Raw genomic sequence first — 22,657 nt, 5'->3', positions numbered from 1 at the left:
AGGGACCTGCTTCTAGCATCCCTTCCCTGTAACTCTCCAAACCCCTTTTTGCAACTTTCTCTCGCTCAAGTTCACTAGAATCTACGAATAAAAACCGACAGACAATGAAAAAAGAAAACCAAAACTATTTTGCAAGACCTAGTAAGTCCTGGACAGTCTTGGGGAAAACTGTGATATTATTTTTCAGTTAATCTCTATGTCTTTATGCCTTTCTTCCTGCTCCAAATCAGTCCTCTGAATCATCAAGGATTACTCTGGAGCGACTCACTGGAGCCAACCACTATTTCAGGCTCTAAGACTATACTCAGGGATAACATTAAAAGAATTTTAGAGCCTGAAGAAAATAAAATTTTTGATTCCAACTACAATTCTGAAGGTTGAAGAATCAGAAGGCCAGAAAATTCAAATATTTTTCCCAAAATCAAATAAGCTCACACTGATTACAAAACTGTGGTTCATTTTGTGGCCTACTCAGGCTCTAGGACTCATTTTTGGGAACTCATTTTGTTTTTCTTTTTTTTTGTTATAAAGTAGCAAACTAATTTCATCCCAGATAATAATGGTGTTTAATATTACCATATGTGAACTTGCTAGTATGTGTGTAACCTATGCTGGGAAATGAAACCAGTTAAAGGAGATTTAAATTCATATTTATTTCAGTTGCTAATTATAGCTATTTATGTCAAGCCAAAACATTTTAAAATAACACTTTGATTTCTATCAGTTTCTGTTAACATGGAGGAAAGACAGGAAAAAGTGTGGAGAAGAAAAACTAGTCTTCCATACTACAAAGAAAGGAAATTATAGGCCAATATCCCTGATGAACATAGATGCAAAAATCCTCAACAAAATATTCGCACACCAAATTCAGCAATACATTAAAAGGATCAAGCCCTGGACAGTGTGAGCTTTGTCCAGTCAGTTGGAGCTTTGTCCTGTAAACTGAAGGGTTAAGGGTTCAGTTCCCAGTTAGGGCACATGTCTGGGTTGCAGGTTTGGTCCCAGGTCGGGATGTATGCAAGAGGCAACCGATTCATGTTTCTCTCTCACATTGATGGTTCTTTTCCTCTTCCTACCCTTCCCTCTCTCTAATTAAAAAAAAAAAATCAAAGTGGGATTTATTCCTGGGATGCAAGGTTATTTCAACATCCACACAAAGTGGGATTTATTCCTGGGATGCAAGGTTGTTTCAACATCCACAAATCAATTAACATGATATATCACATAAACAAAATGAAGTATTAAAATCATATGATCATAACAATAGATGCAGAAAAAGCATTTGACAAAATCCAGCACCCATTTATGAATAAAAAAACTCCCAGCAAAATTGGGAATAGAGGGAACACATCTCAAAATAACAAAGGCCACATCATACTCATTGGGGAAAAAAGTTAAAGAATTTCCCTTAATATTAGGAACAACACAAGGGATGTCTACTTTCAACACTCTTATTCAACATAGCACTGGAATACATAGCTACAGCAATCAGACAAGAAGAATTAAAAGGCATCCAAACTGGAAAGGAAGAAGTAAAACTGTCAGTATTTGCAGATGACATAATATTGTATATAGAGAACCCAAAGCTTCCACCAAAAAAACAAAAATACTAAACTGATAAACAATTCAGTAAAGTAGCAGGATACAAAATAAATATTCAGAAATTGGTTGCATATTTATACAAAATAATGAACTATCAGGAAGAGAAACTAAGAAAACAATCCCATTTACAGTTGCATTTAAAAAAAAATCCCTGGGAATAAATTTAACCAAAAAGGTAAAAGAGCCCTGTTTGGTGTGACTCCATGAATTAAACACTGGCCTGCAAACCGAAAGGTAATTGGTTCAATTCCCAGTTGACTCAGTATTAAATCAAAGATGTAATCAGATGAAGGAAAGACTTCAGCAAATACTAAATTTCCAGAATGATCTGAAGGTGCTGTTTACAACTCTGGCTGACAACAAATACATCATTCGGCAGAAACGGGCAAATGTGTTTGAACAGCCCGTGGCGGAGCAAACAGAGGCCACACAGCAGGCTGAAGATGGGCTAACGGAGTTGGATGCAGGAATCGCCGAATTGAAAAAGCACAGTGACAAGTTGCAGGTTGAGCAGCCCTCTCTGCAAGAGCTCTCCAAATTCCAGGACATGTAAGATGAACTGATGATGACCATCGGCTCTCGGTGGAGTGGACTGAACCAGAATCTTGCACTCAAGAGTCAGTACGAAAGGGCCCTGCAAGATCTGGCTGACCTGCTGGAAACTGGACAAGAGAAGATGGCAGGTGACCAGAAAATGATTGTGTCTTCCAAAGAGGAAATCCAACAGCTACTTGACAAACATAAGGAATACTTTCAAGGTCTGGAATCACATATGATTTTGACTGAAACACTCTTCAGGAAGATAATCAGCTTTGCAGCCCCACAGGAGACTCAATTCCACACAGAAGTGATGGCGCAGGCTTCTGCTGTCCTGAAACAGGCCCACAAAAGGGGTGTGGAGTTGGAGTACATTCTAGGGACTCACATGCCTAGGTTGCAGGCCAGGTCCCTATTTGGGGACATGCAAGAAGCAACTGATTGATGTCTCTTGCACATTTAAGTTTTTCTCCCTCCCTTGCCCTCTCTCTAAAAATAAATAAATAAAATATTGGTTTAAAAAAAAGGAAAGTAAAAGACCTGTACTCAGAAAATTATAAGACACTAAAGAAAGAAAGTGAAGAAGATATAAATAAATGAAAGCATATATTGTGCTCATGGATAGAAAGAATTACATCATTAAAATGTCCATACTACTCAAAGCAAACTATAGATTCAATGCAATTCCTACTAAAATACCCATGGTGTTTTTTGCAGAACTATAACAAATAATTTAAAAATTTATATGGAACCACAATAGACCCCAAGTAGCCACAGCAATCTTGAGAAAGAAGAACAAAGTTGGAGGTATCACACTACCTGATATCAAACTATACTACAAGATCATAGTAATCAAAATAGCATCTACTGGCATAAAAACAGACATATAGATCAATGGAACAGAATAGAGAGCCCAAAAATCAACCCATACCTATATATTAATTAATATTTGACAAAGGAAGCAAGAACATACAATGGGTATGATAAATGATGTTGGGAAAGTTGGACAGATACATTAAAAAAAACCTAGAATACCTACTTATACCATATACAAGAATACTCAAAATGGATTAAAGACTTAAATGTTAGACTCAAAACCATAAAAATCTTAGAAGAATACATAAGCAGTAAAATCTCAAACATATCTTGCAGCAATATTTTTTCTTATATATCTACTCAGGCAAGGGAAACAAAAGAAAAAATATACAAATGAGCTATATAAAGCTAAAAAAAGTTTTGCACAGCAAAGGAAACTATCGACAAAATGAAAACACAACCTACTGAATGAGAGAAGATATTCACCAATGATAAATCTGATAAGGGGTTAATATCCAAAATTTATAAAGAACTCATACAACTCAACACCAAAAAGCAAAAGAAATCTAATAAAAAAAATAGTCAGAGGACCTGAATAGACACCTATCCAAAGACATACAGACAGCCAATAGACATGTGAAAAATGTTCAACATCACTAATCATCAGAAAAATGCAAATTAAAACCATAATGAGATATCACCACATCTGTCAGAATAACTGTCATCAATAAATCCACAAACAACAATAGTTATAGAGGATGAGGAGAAAAGGGAACCCTTGTGCACTGTGGGTGGGCATGCAGACTGGTGCCGCCACTGTGGAAAACTGTATGGAGGGTCCTCAAAAAATTAAAAGTGGAACTGCCTTATGATTTAGAAATTTCACTTTTATATATATATTCAAAGAAACCAAAAATACTAAATTGAAAGAATGTATGTATCCGTATGTTATCCCATTGCAGTGTTATTTACAATATCCAAGATATGGAAGCACCCATAGACTAGTGGATTAAAAAGTTATGGTACATATATACAATGGAATATTACTTGCCACACAAAAAAAAATGGAAAGGAAAGAAAGAAAGAAAGAAATCTTATCATTTGAGATAGCATGGATAGACTTAGAGGGTATTAAACTAAGTGAAATAAGTCAGAAAAAGAAAGACAAATACCATATGATTTCACTTATATGTGGAATCTAAAGAACAATATAAATGAACAAACAAAACAGAAACAAACTCATAGATAGAGAACAAATTGATGGTTGCTAGAGGGGTGGGAGTTGGGGAACTGGGTGGAAAGAGTGAAGGGATTAAGAAGCACAAATTGGTTGCAAAACAGTCGTGGGGATGTAGAGTACAGCATAGGGAATATAATCAATAATATTGTAATAACTATGTATAGAAATATTGGGGGAAACATTCGTAAAATATATGATTGTCTAACCACTATGCTGTACACCTCAATTATAAAATAAGATTGAATGTAAACTAACTGAAAAATACAAAATTAAAATTTAAAAAACCGAAAACTAGTCTTCCAAGTAGACTTTTTCCAGGCAGTTACCCTTTCCAGGTGCAAATCACAGCATTACCCACAAAGGCAGAAGGGTCAGGGCACCCTCTGGACAGAATGAGCAGTGGATCCAGGGTAGTATGAGGAAGAAGGTTAGTACAACAAAGAACTCTAATTTGGTAGGCCTAATGTGGGGCCCAAGGCAGACAAAATCAGAAAAAGCCTTCATTTGATTTTGGTACTAACCTCTTGTTCACAACCCTTTGACATCCAAAGAGAAATCTCTGGATCTATAAAAAACATTGCGAAACTCAAAAGTAAGAAACCACCTAGAAAAAAAGGTCAACAAACTTTTCTTTGCATAAGGGCAGAGAGTAAATATCTTGGGTATCGCAGTCCAGACAGCCTGGCAAGTAGGCAGAGTTGCCTTGTAGCAGGAAACAGCTATTGCGGCCTTTATAGTGCAAAAGCAGCCATTGACACTATACAAATGAAGGGGCCTGGCTGTATTACAGTACAACTTTATTTACAAAAACAGGTAGCTGAAGAGCTGCGGTTTGCCTATCCCTGACCTGGAATAACCAAAGGAATTGCTCCCTATAAAATAAATTCACTACAGAAAAAAAGTTCAGAAAATTTTCTAATTCTTAATCACAGTAAGATCCAAGAACATATTACATAGAGGAAAACAGACTAAATGTTTTTAAAAATCAAACAATTTGAGAATATAAAAGACTGGATTTAAAATATGATTACAGGTTTAAAATTGCTCTGAAGGCAGTACACAACAAAGTTGGAAGCTGAGCTGGTAGAGCAGAAGCAAACTTAGAAATTTAACCAAAATAAATAAAAGATACAAGGGGGAAAAAGTATGAGAACCAGGAATAGATTTATAGAAGAAAGTGATGTTAGTAAGAATTCCTAAATGGGAAAGTAAGTTATGGAAAAGAAGGAATAATCAATTAAATGAAAAAAAAAACCTTTCTGAACTTATAATTTAGTGTGAGTGGAGAGAAGGGCACATATCAGATAAAACAAAAATAAGCCATGTGTTGATAATTGTTAAAGTTGAGAGATGACTACTATTCTTTCTACATTTGTAAGATGAGAATTATTTTTTTGCATTTTTGTATTTTTCCATAAGAAACAGAATTTTAAGTTATGGATTTTTCATAATTATAATACATGTTAATTTTTTTATTATCAAAATAAAGCACAGTGCTCACATCAGCAGTACATGAGGCAGGATAGTAAGAAGCTAGAAAAATTCCTTGGCAAGTGGAATGCGGAAACTGAGACAGAGAGCTGAACAAACTGGCCGAGCCACTAACAGCCAGATATAGAGGATTGCCAAGCTAGAAAGCCCTGGGTGGCCAGCAACAGGCAAAACTGGCGCCAGTCCTCACCCCCAGGGTGGTCTTTCTTCCCCTGGGATACTGCTGGTCATGCGGTTTAGAACCCTTGACCTTTTCTACCTACAGATAATATCTAGGCCTCAGTTGTATTTCAGCTCCAGGCCCAGAAAATCAGCAAAACCAGGCAGGTGACACCAAAATCGGCTGCAATGACTAATGACCCCCTGCCCTGGCGCCACCCAGTCGGTGGAGATCAGGACCCTGAAATGATACATCTGAAAAGTTGATCAATATTTTTTTGAGATCCTCACCCAAGACCTTCCCAAAATCCCAGCCTTTAATACCTTCAAGCCGGGAGCACCCAGCACTCACTCACCCGCCCTGAGATCACATCCATTCTTTTCCCTTCCCCCTCTTCTTCCCCAACAGATGTGCATCTCCTACACTCTATGGGACCCCATGAGACTCACAGCACGGGTGCAATGGGTAGAGGCAACTGCCTAAACCTGTCCCCAAGCTCCTCTTTTCTCTAACTCTCCAGGAAGCTCACAGCAGCCCTGCCTTGGCTCACTTCTTCCCCATAACATTTCTAGAGAGCCAAAGCCTCCCCGCCTAGGCTCTCTGCTGTTGCTCCTTCCATCCTAGGCCTTTCCTTGTTTCACTATCACTAGCTTTAATAAACATACTCTTAAAATCATCTGGACTCATGTTGTGAAATCTTTCCTGCACAAAGTCAAGAACCTGTACGTTACAGCCCGGCCTGAGGCAGACCTACTCCAGGCCCAGTTCCCGACACATAGACTAAAATTGTGACGATTCAGAGAAGGTTAGCATGCCCACTGCACAAAGATGACAAAGCAGATTTGTAAAGCATTTCATGCTTTTTAGAAATAATATTTTTTTAATTTTTTTAAATAATGCACAAAGAAGTTTGGACACAAAAGGGGCCACATGCTAAATTTGACAAGCTCACGGGACGCCTGCATGGCGGCCTTACAAACTAAGAGACTGAAAGTAACCACACAGGGTGGTCTGAAATTAAAACTTCCTAACTAACAGCGAATCATGGTGGGTAGTCCTGTCCTAGGTCAGCATCTTTCTTGACAAAGGTCAATCTTTACCTTAAATGAGCCTGCCTCCTGTCTTTTTGCACCTATTTTGATAACATAGCTTTGGAATGTCAGAGTAACCCCCTTTTTTCCAGACACCTAGGGCAAAATCTCCCACTAGATCAGGGGATCACAGAACCACTCATTGCTATCTTGCTACCAAACACCATCTCTCTGTGCTATAAATGTTGATTGTTAACTACCCTGTACCCTCCAATGTAAAAGAAGTATGTGTCTCTCCATTTTACTCTTTATCCAATCTCAGAGATTTCCCCATTTTGCTTTCTCTCACCTCCCTAATCTACCATTGATAAATTTCATGTAACCCCCTTTATGTCTCCTCCTTTGAGTCTAATGTATAAAATAAATTGCGAAATTGCCATTCTCTGGAGCATTTTCTCAATCCGTTGAGATTTTTCTTCCTAGTAATTGTCATCAGTTTGACTCAAATAAACTCGTAAAAATTCTCCACAGGTTTGGACATTTCTTACATCTATAGAAGAAATCAAAAACCTGTGATCGATCCCACAACCCAGGTATTAATTACCCCTGTCAATATTTTCATCACCTATCCTCCTCATACTTTTCGTCTAATCAAATATGTGTTTATAAAACTGAGATCATTTTACACATACTGCTTTTTATCTTGCTTTTCCTTGCTTCATATAATGGAAATATGTTTACTCTCTAATTCCATTTTAACCTGATTAAGTCCAGTAATAAAGCAGGTGTTGACATTATCCTAAAGGCTATACACATAGGCTTATTATGATTTTGCAGCTAGATTTCAATGGATATAGTAGGTTTTTCAATATAATGCAGAACTTAAACATCATAAGTATGTAAGGACAATTCAGTAACTAAAATACGGTGCCTTCAACAGAAGTAAGATTAAGGAAAGCTGTGTATTTGTGTGCAAGCAATTGAAATCAACCTTGGCTAACACAAGCAGAGAAGAATTCATTGGAAGGGCAGCTCACAGAATCAATGAGAAGAAGCCTGGAGGAGAAGACTCAGAAAATGGGCGGGAGCCAAGGAAGCTCAACAACAGGAGCCACAACCCAGACAAAACCAAAGGAACAGCCTGGTTAGGACCCTGGGAGAAGTCACACCACAGGACTTGACTGACAGGACACACATTGCAGATTCTTGCTACCTTTGCTGTTACAAGTAACTCTAAATTGTTTCTGCATCTGTGTTACTCCTTCAAGATTCAAGGCCCTGGGCTGTAGTGTCCAAATCCTGGAGCCTAGTTAACGTGCCCTTACCCTGGCTGCCCCAAGCTGGGGAAACGGAAGCTCAGCCTTCATAGGTTTCCGGTGTGGAAGGCAGGCCCCTGCATCCCACTAAGGTTGCACGCAACAGGAAATTACCCCTACGTAGAAGATAGACGGGAGAGGAATAGGTATATATTACTGTTTACGTGATACTATAGAGAGAGAAGGTGGATGGGGGAGGAACACATAGATAGATAGATGGAGATCCAGTCTTAACATTTATGACAAAAAATTACTATAAGATCATGACCTAATCTTTGACTTTTAATATCCTCCTCTAAATTATGAGAAACCAAGCCTGCTCCTGCCAGCTTCATTGATATGTTGTAAAGATAAATAATTAAATATCTCTAATGACACTGAACACCTTAAGAAAAAATGCATTATAGATACAAGTTATTTTAATCAAGGAAACTATAATTAGTAAAGATCATATCTGCTGTGCTTTCAGACATATACAACAATAAATGTTTCTAAGTCAAAGATACTGGAAGCTGTCTTCAGGCAGTTTGCTCCAACAACAGAACTATATATAAACTTAATTCTTAAAACTGCATTAATTTTGAGTTAACTTTTTAAACTTTGTTCTTTTAAAATACAGTTACAGGGCTTGGAGTTAGAGAGGGGAAGAAAGATGCATAGACTGTCCAGTTGGTTGGATGTTACATTAATTTCACAATCTGTGAAGGAGTAGATTGTCCCCTTGAATGGTAATGGAAAATTAGTTTCTTTATTTCTTCATTAAGACTGTGGGAGGAAAATTAATACTCTCTGCCTTTTCTAAATTAATAGAATATGTCTTTATTAAAATGATGAATGTACGTGCCTACTTTCTTTTTGGTTGAGAGACTCTCTAACTCATAGAATAACTGAACTTAAAAGCTGAGCCTTAGAAATCATCTTGTTAAGGAAACTGAGACTCAGTGCGACTATATTAGTTACCCAAGGTCACACAATTAATTAAGAACAGAGCAAGACTAAGCTTGGGTCTCTGACTCTTAATCCAGTGCTCTTTCAAATTCATCAAGTTATTTAAAAAAGTCGAGGGGGATTCATTTATTATACTTTTCATGTTGTAACTGTATGTAATGTTTTTGGTTCCCATACCCTGAGGAGTAATAATCCCTTATGCAAAATAAAAGAAATTTTGTATCTTTTCCCTATTTTCTATTTGTGATTGAAAAGAAATAGAACCCCTATCTTGGAAAATGTCAACCTTGGGCAAAATGTGAAGTCTAGTCTTTCTTCAACCACTCCCTTCCCCATTTTATATTCCCACACAAACCCAGGTTCCCAGTAACCTCACTCCTTACCCCACTGCCCTTCTTCATAAGAACTTTTTATTTTATTATTTTATTTTATTATTTCATATATAAACAGTATGTGTGACACACACACACAAATACACACTCCTGGGTGTACCCACTACCCATTTTAGGAAACAAAGCATACCATCACTGCCCTGGCCAGGTAGCCCGGTTAGTTAGAGCCTCATCCTGATATGCCAAGGCTGTGGGTTCGATCCCAGTCAGGGCACATATGAGAATCAACCAATGGATGCATAAATAAGTGGAACAACAAATTGATGTCTCTCTCTCTCTCTCTCTCCCCCCCTTCCTTCTTCTCTCTAAAATCAATTTTAAAAATTATTTTTAAAAAACATACCATCAGCATACCACCTCTTCTCTACTCCTCCCTAATTGCCTCTTCTCGCCCATGCTCAGAAGTAACGAACCACTCTTCTGTCATTTTTTTCTTTTCTGTCATTTCCTTGATTTTCTTTATAGTTTTACCACATGTGAATGTACCACTAATCAAAACATTGTTTAATTTCTTCATGCTTTTAATCTTTCTAAAACTGTCATAAACTATAACTTCCTTTTTTCACTCATTTCATTTGTTTAAAATTGTTATATGTTGCCTTAATGCATTCGTTTTCACTGTTGTTATACATGTCATTAGATGACTACACCACAGGGGAATGGAGAGTAACTGCTAATTGGTATGAGCCTTACTTAGGGGGTGACAAAAATATTCTAGAATTGAATAGTTGTCATGATTTCACAACTTCACAAAAACAGTAAAAACATGGAATCGTACATATTAAAAGTATGTATTGGGCCTTTCTCCAAAGTTAAAATCTGCCAACATAAAGGTCATTCTTTATGACTTTGAGATTAAATTAATTCACCCATAAGTAAAAGTGAACTTATATGTTTGTATCATTTACTTTTTTTCTAATAACCCCATTCATCAGTAGCATCTTTTTTGTTATTTTTTATTAAAAGGCCTCTCAGAAATCTTTATGGTTCTTCACATAAAGATCTCTTGACCGGGTGTGTGGACTGTCTCCCTCTAGTCTTTTCACCAGTAAGCACGGCAGCCTCACTCCTTTGTACGCTCAGACTGGCGGCTGCGTTTCAGGTTGTCCCGGACGGTCCAAATCACTAACAGCAGTACCTGTGATGTTACATACTTAGCAAGGCCTCTTCTTCCAGATGGGATGGGAAAAGTTTTATAACATCTCGTTGTTTACTAAAAGACAGTAACTTATTTCATTTTGTGTTAGTATGATTTTTTCTTCTCTAGTATTTCTAAAAAAGAAATGGCCTGAGTGTTTCCTCCAGGTTCCTACTTAAGTTCTCACCTAAACCTACTGCCTTCGCTCTGAATCTCATCCTCTCCTACCTCCCCAGAGACATCTTCCACAGCCTCATCTCCTTAAAATCACAGGGACCGACCGCTCTGATGCGACGGTAGTTTCTTCAAATGATCCAGCCCTCTTGGGTCTCTGTGCCTTTATGCATCACATGCTCTCTGCATGGAAACTCCTTCTGGAGGGAGGGTAGCAATGACTATGAAAAGGGATTGCTGGCTGTATTTTGGGAGCAGACTTGCTAATGAATCAGATATGGATTAGGAAGGAAGGAGAGACTCAAGAATGCTTATTAAGTTTCTGACTTTAGTAACTTTTCAGATGGTACTGCCATTTTCCAAGTTTGGGAGGACCAAGGTGGGGAAGGACCAAGTTCAACATAGTAAGTTTGAGTTGTCTATGAGACATCAAGTGGAGATACCAAGTATGGCTTTGTTTGTCTGGAATGAGATAATATGTGTCTAGGAAACAGAGGAAAGATTTGTGCTAGAAGTGTAAATGTGGGAATTGTCAGCACATAAGTAATATTTAAAACCATGGAAATAAACACAATCCCTTAGAGTATGAATGTTTCCAAGGAGTGTTCAATAAGTGTTAGGTAGTAACAGGTTGAACCATAATTTATTTAACTAATCCTTCCCCGGCCTCTTTTATAAAAATATGTGTTTCCAATGCCTTGTGTACTCATGATTAATTTTTTTATGCTCTACCAATATTTACAACAATTATTTTCTAACTAAAAAAAGAAAGAGCTTTTCAAAGAAAGAGCCCTACTCAGAATAGAGTTTGATTGTCAAAGACAAGCAGACAAAGTAGCCCTGAACAGTGAAGAGAAAAGAGATGGGAAGCAAGGCTAAGCACTGTGTGGGGAAGGGTCAGAGAGACGCAGGTCTCTGCCCTGCACTGCAGAGAAAGCAGAAATATCCAACAGGGGATTTATCAAGTATGCTGAGTGTTTTTCAATTTTTTAAAAAAAGCCTCTCTTCCGTCTCCCCTAAATAGTCTTTACTAAATTCAACCTTGCATCTGGCTTCTCTACAGTGAATTAAATGCCAATTCCTGACTCATGCCAGCTAGTAACAAGAGAAACTGCACAACCAGTAACTGGGCTACATTTTTGTTTTGTTTTTGTTTTTAATATCAATGCAATAAACATCGTTGGAGCTATATTGCTTTGCAAATGTTCAGGATTACTTCTTTGGCATAAATTACTAGACACTGTACTAAAAACAATAGACTATTTTAAAAAGATTTTTATACATATTGCCAAATCATCCTCTGGAAAAGTTAAACTAATGTATCACCAGCAGAGTGTAAGAGTGTTCACTTCCTCACTATCTGTTTTAATCTCTATCAAATGAATGGGGAAAAGTTGTGGCTCACTTTTAACATGGCTTTATCACCATCACTAAATTTTTTTTTAACATCACTCTAAACAGTCTCTTTGTTTCTAATCTTTTTCCACATCAATTCATTCTGTATGCCACTAACAGATTAATCTCCTTATTGTCGGGTTCCTATGTCACTATTACCCTGTTCAAAGATCTTCAATGACTCCGCACTACCTACTGAATTAAGCACCAACTCTTTAGTCTCTCATTTAAGACACGCTGCCATATGGCCTCATAACGTATTTCCGATCTTATTTTAGCTTCCACTTTCCCACACCTACCCTATGATCCAGCCCAAATCATATAATCATTGTTTAGACCATGACCCATTATTTCTCATCTCCGTGTTGTGATAATAGTCAGTGATGAAAATTCACTTCACGAGTGCTTTAAATGTCCCATCCCCTGCCCATAGCAGATATTGCTAATTAATTATAATACTCTTTCCCACTGAGCTGGGATATACCTCAGCACAGCGCTGCTGACAGCCACCACCAGTGCACTCGAACTGGCACTTGAGGAGAAATGAAGTTGCCATCCCTATAATAGTTCTTTCACCTAGTTGGCCTTCACCCCACCTCCTCTTCTTGAATTTGTTCCTATAAATTCAGGTTCACTTCAAATATTGCCTCTTTTAGGAAGCCTTTCCTGATTCCACTCTCCACCTCCAATTGTCTATGCACATTGCATGGCTCTTATTCTTCTTAGTTCATTTTGCCTTTTGTGTTACTTATGTGCTATCCTCTGTCATTTTTTAAAATTTTATTTATTGACTTGAGAGAAAGAAAGAAACACCAATTTGTTGTTCCACTTATTCATGCATTCATTGGCTGCTTCTTGTATGTGCCTTGACTGGGGATTTAACCCACAACCTTAGCATATTGGGAAGATGCTCTAACTAACTGAGCTATCTGGTCAGGGCCTCTTCTGTCCTTTTTGAATCATATGTGTCTTAAGGCAATAAAAGTAGTAAACACTTCATGTTCTGGAGCCAAAGGCCTGAGTTTAAATCCTGGATCTCTCCCAAGTAGCTGTGAGCACTTGAGCTCCCATCTTCGAGTTGCAGTGCCCTCAAATGTAAAATGAAAATGACAGTTGGATCTACCAGAGAAAGTTGTGAGGATGCAATGAGCAAATCTAAGTCAAGGGGTTAGTTAAGTGCCACACGTTTACTAAGCCTTCAGAAATGCTACATATTTCTCAAAAAAAAAAACAGAGTTATCATATGACTTGGCAATTGCACACCTAGGTGCAAACCTAAAAAAATTAGAAACACATGTCCACATAAAAACTTGTAATATTATTGTTCGAAGCAGCATTATTTTAATAGTTAAAAAATGGAAGGAGCCTAAATGTCTCTCAGCTGAGGAATAAACAAAATGTGGTACATTCACACAATAGAATATTATTCTGCCATAAAAAGGAACGGAGTGCTGATCCATGCTATAATATGAATGAAACTTGCAAACAATATGCTAAGTGAAAGAACTCAATCACAAAAACAAAAACAAAAACAAAACATGTATTGTATGGTTCCATTTATTTAAAATGTCCAGAATAGGCAAATCCACAATGACAGAAGTAAATTAGTGGATGACAGGGATGAGAAGGAGGAGGGGAGAAAAGTGATTGACAAAGGGGTATGAAGTTAGTTTTTGGAATGATGAAAGTGTTCTAGAATTAGATAGTGGTGATGATTGGGCAATATTGTAAACATACTAAATCCCACTGTATCATACACTTAAAATGATTAAAAATATGAGTTTTATGTTATGCGAATTTTATCTCAATTTTTTAAGTGTTACTTTTTTAAAAGATTTTATTAGAGAGAGGAGTATGGAAGGAGAAAGAGTGGGAGAGAAACAACAGTGTGCAATATCTGGGGACCTGGCCCGCAACCCAGGCATGTGCCCTGACTGGGAATCGAACCAGTGACCCTTTGGTTTGCAGGCCACAGGCCAGCGCTCAATCCACTATGCCACACCAGGTCTAAAATGTTACTTAAATTACTTTTATCTTTGTATTCCTTAAAGGGTTTAAGGAGATATTAAGAAAGTGTTTTTTTAAACTATGAATAGAAAAATGTCAACAAAACTCACAACTATCAACAACTGAACCTAAAAAAACAAAAACAAAAACAAATTAAGCAAACAACTAGAACAGGAACAGAATCTCAGAAATGCAGATCAGAGGAGGTGGGGAAGGATGGGGGAAAATGTACATGGAATAAGCAGCATAAATAATAGGTACAAAATAGACGGGGGTGGGGGTTAAGAATAGTATAGGAAATGGAAAAGCCAAAGAACTTATATGCACGACCCATGGACATGAACTAAGGGAGGGGGAGGGTGCAGGACGGAGGGGAATAAAGGGGAGAAAAAAAAGAAGATAAATAAACAAACGAAAAAGAAAGTTTTTTAAAGGAAAAAACATTTGATATGAACTTAAATGTAAAAGTGAAATGATTCAAGTAACATCTATAAATTATATTGATTACAACTTACATGTAGAACAAACCATAGATAAATGGTAATTTATTGTTCTATAGAAATTACAAGAATAGACTAAGCCCAACTAAAAGAAACAGTTCCAAGCACCTTGGGATTACACTTGGCTAAAATACTAATTAGAAACTCAATCTTGGGATTACACTTGGCTAAGATACTAATAGAACACTCAGAAAAGAAAAACTATAAATAACTATTTAGTACATAAAAAAGAAAACCAATGAAAACAAAAGGTATTTTTAAATTATTTTTTAAAATGTTAATATCCATTGAAGACAAGGAGAAATTATGACCTTGTTTGTCATTTTTCATTTTATGTAGATGGGCATAAACATTTATAACCCTCTCTGGAAGTTAACTTGACAGCATGCATAATATATACATATATTTATGCCTAGAAAAAAGCTTGGAATAATGTACTCCAAGCAGTATACTTGGAAGTGGAATTAGGCTTTTTTTTCTTCCTTGTCCTTATCCCTTATATTTTTCTACGATAAATAAAAGGATTGCTTTTGTAATAGAAAATAATAAAAGTTTTCCTTAACTTTTTGGAAAAGTCATGGGGCAAGAAGCACCAGTTCATTTTGTTGAAGTTAACATGCTAATTTCTTAAAAACTTCTATGAATAAACTGGAACTTCACTGAGCTTCTTAGTGGCATACCTAGAAAAGGACAATAGGTAAAATACAGAAAAAACTGAAGAGGCATTCCATGCGCAATTAGAGAATGACTCAAGCTCATAATCATGAGATTGACTCATGAGATATTATCTTTACAAGTCAGCAATGCCAAAGTGCAATAGTTAGGTAAATAAAAAGGATTAGGCAATAATCTCCTGTAATGATGAAGAACAGACTCTACATTTATTAAAGTGAATTGTTAAAATGCCTTTTAAAATGGTGATTTCAGCAGTGAACAGATAATGCCTTTTGTACCACCCCCTTCTCAATACTACATGTCACTAGCAAACAATGGACCTTTTTACTTTTTGTCTCTGATTATTAATGAAACTGAACATTTCTTCAGGCTTATTTATTAGCTATTTGTATTTCCTCTTTTGTGAGTTGTCTATTCATGTATTATGTCTGTTTTTTTTAAATGGCCTTTTTCTTGTTGATTTGTTCTTTAATTTAAATTTTATTTTTCAATTACAGTCTGTATTCAATATTATTTTGTCATAGTTTCAGATGTACCATAGTGGTTAGACAAGTATATATACTTTATAAAGTGATCCCCCCAATATTTTCATTATCCACCTGGCACCATACAGAGTTATTACAATATTATTGCCTAGATTCCCTGTGCTATACTTTATACCCCATGACTGTTTTGCAACCACCAATTTGTGTTTCTTAATCCCTTCACCTTTTTCTCCCAGTCCTCAAACCCCTGCCTCTCTGTCAACCATCAGTTTGTTCTCTATGAGTCTGTTTCTATTTAATTGTTACAGTATTTTAAAGGATAAAGATCTCAATTCTTTCTCTGTCATTTTTGCTTCAAGTATTTTCCCTAGTTTGTCATATACCTTTTAATTATAATGCTATCTTAGAGTTTCTGAAAATGTTTAATTTTTATGGGGTCAAATATATCAATCTTTTTCTTCATCATTTTTAAAAATTTAATTATTAGAGATGCCTTCTTCACTCTAGGAAAATATATCATCCACCTGTATTTTCTTCTAATTATTTTATGGGGTCATTTCTCATTTTATTTTATTTTATTTTATTTTTTTAGGATTATAAGATTTTACCTGGCTGGTGTGGCTCAGTGGATTGAGCACAGCTTGCAAACCAAAAGGGTTGCCGGTTCAATTCCCAGTCATGGCACATGCCTGGGTTGCAGGCCAGGTCCCTGGTGGGGGGCGTGGGAGAGGCAAGCACACATTGATGTTTCTCTCCCTCTCTTTCTCCCTCCCTTCCCTTCTCTCTAAAAATAAAGTGTTTTAAAATGAAAATAAAAATAAAATTTTAAAAAATTTATTTATTTTTTAGACACAGGGAAAGGGAGGGAGAAAGAGAGGGAAAGAAAACGCCAGTCAATTCATTGGTTGCCTCTTGTGCATGTCCCAAAAGGGACTAGGCCCACAGCGCAGGCACATGGCACTGACTGGGAATCCAACCCACAGCACTTTGCTTTGCAGTGCAGGAGGATGTTCAACCAACTGAGCCATGCTGGTTAGGGTTTTCATGTTGTTTTTAAAGCTATCTGAAGTTTATTTTGGAGTAAGACGTGAGGGAAGAAACTAACTCAAAGAGGCATCACTTAATACAACAAAATTTCCTATGACATAAACATTTAAACAGTTCAGAGTTCATTTTAAAAGAACTCTGTGTGAAAACTTATTTTAACAGGTTCCTTTTAGAAATGGTGTCTTTTTGCTAATTAATTTCTAAGTCATTTGGATATTTTACGGAAGATACGTATTGCCCTTTGTTGTATGAGAGGTTGATGCCCCATGTCAGAGTCAGATCTTGAATTCATCTTATCATGACTGAAAGATAACAAAAGAAACACTTCATAATTCATTGGTTGTGAATCATAAATGCAGATACTGAATGACTAAGTAGAATTTAATGCCATTGGGGTGAAGTGGAAATCCTATTGAGTAGAAACCAGAAATCCTAGTTTTAATGTTCCCCCTGATTACTTACTAAATGCCCTTAAATAAATTTCTTAAAAAGCTGCACCTATTTGTCAATGCATTAAACAAAGATCTTAACTGTAAAAAATTGTGAGATAACATATTAAAGTATTAAAAGCATCCTGAACCAAAAATTTTAATGTACGGCATCAGAAATTCTAGTCATCAGCAACTCAGGAAACCCAAATTGTTTCCACAATTACGTCTCCTCTCCCAGGTGCAGTGGTTATTTCAGTGCGCATAAATTCTGAAAGGGCAATTGAAGGTGGACTATCAGAGGGGACCATTTTGGGGATAACTGGTTTTCAAATTAATGCTAAGGAGGCTGAAATAATGTGTTTAAGAAACCTAACCTTCTTTTCAATTTCTGCTATTTCTGAACAAGCTATTTCTTGTTTAACATATTTCAGCTTTTTGAGATGTTAACTGCATACATTAACACAAATGTTTACAAAAGAGATGCACGCTCCATAAATTTATGTTTACTAACATTGATGCAAATATATATATATAATAATATTGATGTAAGTAATCACATGCTTGCTCACAAGCATATCCTCAGTTTTATCTTCAGCACATTGATGAAAAGGACTAAGAGAATCAGGTAACGAGTAAATCTGGTCAGATCATAGAAGATTAAAGACTTCCGAGTCCACAATTGACAGAGCTATCTGCCTACTGTTTTGTAGGCCCTCAGAAAAACTGATGAAAAAGAGGATCTATTTATTTATTCAACAAATACTAACTGAGCATATGCCAAGTACTGTGCTGCCAGGAACTGAGGAAAATTATTAGGTTGAACTGTATGAAATTGCTGATATTTAAGTATTTTTGACTTACAAAAATGGCAATTTCATACAGTTCAACCTAAGAAAAATTTCAGAAATTCCTTAGAGATGGAAAGAAAATTAAAGAGTGGAGAATCATGAGAAAAACCAAAATTGCCAAATAACAGCTTAGAAGAAATAAAAAGGATTAAAAGTAAAAAGAAAAAGATAGAACTGGAAAATGGGAAAAAAGGAAAAGGTAAATGAAAATTGAACAGTAAAAACATATGGTCACAAAACTAATAAATTATGAATAATTAATTTAATTCATGCAGTATTTATTGAATGTCCAAGACTATACAGATAGTTTTGTGGTAGGCACAACAGGTACCTCAAAAGAAAAAAAAAACCACTTTATTTTCCTTAAAGATGAAAGACAGATCAATGTGCCGTATATTTCTGAATTCTAAATTCTGAGGATAAAAAAGAAAATATAAAAAAAAATTAAAGCAATGGGAGAGCTTAAAGAGGAAAAATGACAGCAAAATATTTACATATATATTTAAATTCAATACAAATCCAAGAAGATAGCAAAGTTAGAAAAAAACAGTCCCGATTATAGAAAAAAGATTCTGACACAAGAATGAAAAGTATACATCAAGTTATGAGATTAGAGAGAACAATAAAAGTAAATCTAAGAATGTTTTAATATATCTTTTGCCACATAAAAAATTTTATTTCCCATTTTGAATAATTGTGGTGGACAAATTATAAAATACATAATTTTTGTATACAGACATATTTGAAAGTTTATATTTTATGTGACTAATTTCCTTTTAAATAATATAAATTATATAAAAGCATGTAATCCAAGACTATCCAGACAGGGAAGAATTATTAGAAGCTTATTTAAGTAAAAATTTCTTTACACTTCCATTATTAAGGATGGCCAAAGAACATAGAATTTTAGCATAGGAAAGAAACTCAGAGTTCATTCAGACCAAACCTTCAACATCTCAGAAGAGGCAGATAGAGTTCAGACTCAGGCCCATGGCATAGTCATGTAAGGGGATTTATTTAAACTCTACTTTTGCACATCGAGGATAGAAAGTATGATTTGCAATTGATTCCAAATAAACTTGTGTATGAAAAAAATCTGTGTTTTCCTAGAACATCATAATTACCTGAATATAAGTTTCCAAAATAGAGGCAAAAAAATGTGTGGCAATCAGAAAGTAAGATTATGGTGATAAAATGAGTCAGAGAATTAACTGTAGTTGTAAAAATGCCAAGGCCTGAACAAAGAGTGAGAGTATTGTGACCAATTGTGACACAAGTCTCTGTCACAGGCCACTGTGGGCAGCTCAGAACCAGTGATTCAAATTCTTATGTGCTCTTTAAGGACTTTTAAGATTACTTTTTTTATGTGTTTATTGTTGACGCTACTACAGATGTGCCCCATTTCCTTCCCCCCTCTGCCCACCTCCACCCAGCACCGCCCCCCCCCTCCCCGCCACCTGCCCTTCCCCTGGCCTTCACCACAGGATAACTATCTTTTTTTAAAGCTTGACATGTAGCTCTGATTACTTTCCACAGTGTGGCAAGAAACCAGATAACCTTTCACACTGTTTTTCAGTTTATTTCCTTTGTTATTAACAGTTGTTCTTAAACGAGAGAATTAAATATGAATTCTAGTTAAAAGTTCCTTTAGAGGGCTTTAACCAAATGTTTAAAATAATGTCTTTAACCCCTTTACCTATTTGTTGAATCTGAAAATACCTGCATACGAACATATAATCACCCTTGAACACTGGGAGTCTTTCCATTTCCCCCTGCTGATTTTACTGGGATAAATTAAAATTGCAAACAATTCATGTTGAAATGTCAAGGCTAAAATGTCACAGAACTATCAAGTTCAGTAAAGTCCCATCTCCTGGTCCAAGTCATCGAATGATAGTCATCAGTGTGCCTTTAAGGATGTAAATGTGATCTCAGCCGGAAGAGCTCCGTGGCCACAGCCCTAACATTTCCTGTCACGGTCCTTGCGTCAGTCTTCATGCCCACACAGTAAAACGGGTTTCCATTTCATTCTTGAATTCACACAGGTAGGTGGGTGGGTATGTGCTCAAACTCCAAGATGCATTATCACATTAATCCAAATATTTTAATCTCATTGCTCTGATTTTTTTCTTATTTCTTTTGAATTAAATAATTCTTCACCTACTGCTCTTCATTGTTTGGTAATAACTCAGAAAAAAAAAATGCTTCAAAGAGTCAAGAGCCAGGCTAATGCTTGGCCAACAACCATCCAAGACTTTTCACTTCATGCTTTGGTATCTTTCTTTGTAAAATGAGAATCATAATATCTAACCCAACTCCGTGGATGGCCACAGTGAGAGCACTTAAAATGCTTTGGAAGAAAGGCGTAAGAATATTGTGACTTTCACAAGCAAATGGTACAAAATAAGAAAATTAATATAGCAAGTATCAACAATCTTGGACAATGTTGTCTGATTATACTCTTTTTTCTATCTAATCTCAAAATACCTTGCAGTTCCGCAGTGTCTGGGGTTTGTGTGCATACTGCCAAATGCTGTCATATTCTTTAGGATCCAATATTACAGGGAAACATGCAGAGATGTACTTCACTACTGAGAAACACTCATTTCTATATCTGCCCGTAAACTCTGATATGCCATGTGAATACAAAGCCTCATTTGTTCTGATTCAAATATCCAGATATGTGGGTGGATGCATTCTACCAAGGAATGTCATTAAAGTTCATATCTGCTGATTCCACAGCATGAGGAATCTGACCATTTCTCACTCCCAACATAGTATGAAGTACTTTTCCTACATGAAAATAGATTGCCTCCATCCCCCCAAAATATATTGAAAACGAACAACATAAAAGGCACTCTGCTGGGTACTGTGGAAGATACAAGGACAAACAAGTCAGGTCTTGCTCTTGATGAGAACTTTATAGGCCCGCGTTCTTATATATAGATCTTAAATTACACTCTTCTCCAAAATAGGGATGATGGTGATTATCTCTGTCCGTAGGTTTTAGTGATGTAATTTGGCTAAATGAATGAATTAATAGAAGAATGGGTATTCTATTGAAGACATTTTTTTGTTACATGATATCAACCACAAGAAATCATTTTAGTCTCTTCACAGTCTGATCCCAATTGTTTGAGAACAATAACAATTAAGAGTGAGAGAAGGTCTATGTGATAGGAGCGCGGTAGAGAACGAGGGGAACAAATGAAAATGAGGGGAAAGCTGTTGGGGGTGGGGAAGCACTGTCTAGAAGGAACCAGTGAACACAAATTTCCTGCAGAAGACTCAAGAATACAACTGATCCTAAATAATTAGGGTAAAATAGACAATAGCAACCTTTGTGGGAGAAAAACAAATTGGTGAAAATTGAATTAATAAAAGATTAGAAAGGGGGAAAAGATGTTTCCTTTGGCTTCCAGCAAGTGCCAAGCCACTTTGGCCAAAGGATGGAAGGTTTTAAATGATGTTTCAAAGAATTGCTAAGCACGTCATTTGGAACAAGAAGGATGAGACCATCCTTCAGAGGTCTCTGTCCACCCGTGGTCTTTCGTTATTTATGTCAGCAGTTCCCAAACTCTTATGTCTTGGGACCTTTTATACGCTTTAATATTATCAAAGGCCCAAAGAGCTTTCACTTATGTGAATGACATCTAAGGGTATTCCTATTCCATATTTAAACTGAGGCATTTTCAAAATATTATTTCAAAGCAAGGCAACAACGGGTAGTTACTTTTTGTCATGTTTCTGTATAGACTTGAAGAAAAATTCAAGATTTCAAGATAACTGTTTATTTGATAATAATGAGGTTATAGCTATCCTAACCAAAGATAGCTGTGTAATAAAATCACAGAAATACTAAGAAGAAACATTTTATTAATCTTTATAAATTTTTCTAATTTATAAAAATACACATACTGATCCTTAACTACCACAGAAAACACAAGAATGCGTATGCAGGCATTCTGTTAGTCAGCAGAGTGATAACATCATTATATGTCATATGGCCTCTGGAAATTTCTACTGTACATTAATGAGAGAATGGAAATGAGCTGGAAGGAGTCTCTGGGAGCAGCACGGTTAGACACAAGTTTGCGTGGGAGTGTTTTCCTTTTGTAAATAATTTATCACTGGAATCAGTCTGGCTGAACTGGAGTTTTGGCAATAGTGTAGACAACAGGGCTGAACACCCAGTTCTGGGAAGCTCTGAGGCAGCCAGCGCAGTGGGAAGCTCACAGCACCGGGACAGGCGCCAAAGCACCGGTGCTCACCTAAGGCTCAAGAAGATACGCTCAACCAGTTAATGAAGAAACGGCAGCAACTCTGAAGTAACCCAGGATCATTCCGTGGAGGCGCAAGGACAAGAATCCAAACCTGGACCCTCCTCGGTAGGAAGGACTTTCTGTAGCTTGAAGGAGCCAACC

General features: G+C 36.5%; 1 pseudogene; it reads left to right on the top strand.

The window, feature by feature from the left end:
* The first annotated feature begins 6,610 nt into the window (after window positions 1-6,610).
* LOC129080821 (uncharacterized) lies at window positions 6,611-6,710 on the top strand (annotated as a pseudogene).
* Window positions 6,711-22,657: the final 15,947 nt, after the last annotated feature.

The sequence above is a fragment of the Pteronotus mesoamericanus genome, unplaced genomic scaffold, assembly GCF_021234165.1.
Source record: "Pteronotus mesoamericanus isolate MK-2021 breed Mesoamerican mustached bat unplaced genomic scaffold, CSHL_Meso_final contig_90, whole genome shotgun sequence".
NCBI classification, from domain to species: domain Eukaryota; kingdom Metazoa; phylum Chordata; class Mammalia; order Chiroptera; family Mormoopidae; genus Pteronotus; species Pteronotus mesoamericanus.
The sequence above is the reverse complement of the archived record's forward strand: the minus strand, read 5'-3'. Positions and strand labels throughout refer to the sequence as shown.